Source organism: Microtus ochrogaster, chromosome 10, assembly GCF_000317375.1.
Source record: "Microtus ochrogaster isolate Prairie Vole_2 chromosome 10, MicOch1.0, whole genome shotgun sequence".
NCBI classification, from domain to species: domain Eukaryota; kingdom Metazoa; phylum Chordata; class Mammalia; order Rodentia; family Cricetidae; genus Microtus; species Microtus ochrogaster.
The window spans coordinates 79,852,001-79,854,467 of record NC_022016.1 but is presented as its reverse complement, the minus strand read 5'-3'; positions in this window follow the sequence as shown (position 1 = coordinate 79,854,467).

Sequence of the window (2,467 nt, the reverse complement as noted above, 5' to 3'; positions counted from 1 at the left end):
GTCTCGATTTCACAGGACCTGCCTGCCTCTGCCTACTAAGTAAGTTCTGGGATAAAAGACTCCTGACTCCTGAATTTAAGATGCGCTTCCAAGAAAACTTTTTCATTAAGTTGTGTTGTGAGTTCTAAACTCTTGGATCCCTGTAAGGATGCAGCTGAAGTGGCCTCCTGCCAGCTGCGTGACTCTGAGGACTTCCAGGGCCAGAGGGCAAAGCTATTGGCCAGGTTCAACAATCAGTTCTTAAAAGGCACAAAGCTACATGCCCTGGCTCACCATGAGTGGTTTATAGGCTTTTTAAAGAAGCATTTTTACAAGCTCTTAGAACTTGGTAGAACTTGATGTTGTTAAGACAGTACCAAAGTGGCCTCATGATGTCAAGCCGCTTGCTCTCTACCAAGAGCACAGCAGATACTGTCATTGCCATGTCCTCATTTGGGATGGCGGTCTAAATGGACACATTCTTTACATTATGTAGAAGGTAAAAATAAAGTTTAATTGGCTAGCTTTTAGACTGGGAGAGAGTACTTTGACTTTAGAATGACTAAGTTGTTGACCTCAGGGTGTAGCTCTGTAATAGAGCATTTATTTAGCATGATCAAGGTCCTGGGTTCAATTTCCAGCACCACGAGAACTAAATAAAATGACCGGGTTAAAACAGCTGGGTATATATAGCCAGGTGCCTATCATCTTGGTTATATTGGAGACTCAGGCAAGAGGAAAGGATCATATGAGTCCAGGAGGACAACCTGAGCAATACAGCAAGCCTGAACAATAAAGCCAGCTACTTCAAATAGTGTCCGAATGTGTCGTACACAGTGTCCAGCATGATTGAGCAGAGTGTATCCCTTCCTCTGCTTAGAGCCTTTACTCAGGTTCAATAAGTGCTCTCTCAGAAAGGAAGGTGAGCACCAGGCATGGGCCTGAGTCTGCTGCTGTTTGCTAATGGAAAAATGCAAAATTGGGCAAGGAGAGTAAAGTTTTATTTCACTATACTTACATTACCGTCCTTGCTGGGGCTGGTTTGTCCTCCCAGCGTCACTCATCAGACACCACTTCTTGTTCTATCCCCCAAATGCTCGTGTTTGTGGACCACATTCCCACTCCTTTCCCTGCTGTTTAGTGACAAGAACCACTTCAGGAATGTACTTCATCTTAACACTGTCTGTCTTCATTTCTCTTTAGGTTTTGAGTGATTTTATGGATATTTATGAATTTGACTCAAAGTAGTTACTTAGAGCTAAACCACTGTCTTACATGACCACATATAACTATACACACATAGGCTTGATTATCTCAGTCTAGTGATATTCATACAAGAGTATGCCCTCTTAGTTTTGGCTAGCTGGTGACTCACAAGTCAATTTTCAGGGGTGTTGATTCCGAGGCTTGGTTCCAAAGGATGGTAACAGCACCAAAATTTTCATGTTACAAAAACTGGTCTGCTCTTCATTCAAAAAAAAAAAAAAAAAAAGGCTGTTGAGAAAAAGATAGAACCATCAATCAGCTATACCCAATCCCTACAAGCTTACCAGACAAACTCAGGTCCAGTGGTTTCTTAACCACACTTTTGAAAATGCTTTTTCTGCATATGTATGGATGTCTTAGGTGTATTCATATGTGAGGGGGTTCATATATATGAGGATGCTTATACACACACACACACACACACACACACACACACACATGCTTGTGAATGTGAAAGTGGAAAGCCAATGGATTTTTCTCAGTCAGCTCCTGCTGAACCTGGAGCTTGCCCCAGGGATCTAATCTCTGCCTCCTGAGTGCTGAGAGTATAGGCAGTCACCATTCCTGACTTTGACATAGGTTCTGGGGCTCTGAATCCATCCTCATGGAAGTCCCTTATCCATTGAGTCACCCTCCCTCGTTTGTTTGTTTGTTTGTTTTGTTTTTTGTTTTTGTAGTCCAGCTAGCCTGGAACTCCCTGTGTATCCTAGGTGACCCCAATGTGCTGCAGTCCTCTTTCCTGCCTCAACCTCCTGAGCTCTGGGTTTACAAGTGTGAGCTGCCGCACCCAGCCAGTCTGCTTTTAATGCTGTCTGGCTTTTACTGTGGTCTTATTTTGTTTTTTCTAGCAATTCTGAGGCACTTTGGAGTCATTTTCCTTTTGCAAGGACAATTAAAGCAAGGCCCAGAAGTCCGAGTAAACTACCTAATGAACTTTACAAGTGGGCAGTTGGGGGTTTGGAACTGAGGTACAACTGCTGCGTTCACCTTGAGTCTCCTCCTCTACCTACTGCCCACCTACCCCCTTATTCTTCCATCTTTTCCCATTGGCTGGTTGATTGAGTGACAGGGTCTTTTGTAGTCTAAACCAGCCTCAAATTCCAACGTATCTTTGAGTTTGACCCTCAAATTCTGATCCTCTTACCTTCTGAATGCTGGGATTATAAACCTGAGCTACCATGCCTGGCTCCCTCCCTCCCTCCCTCCCTCCCTCCCTCCCTCC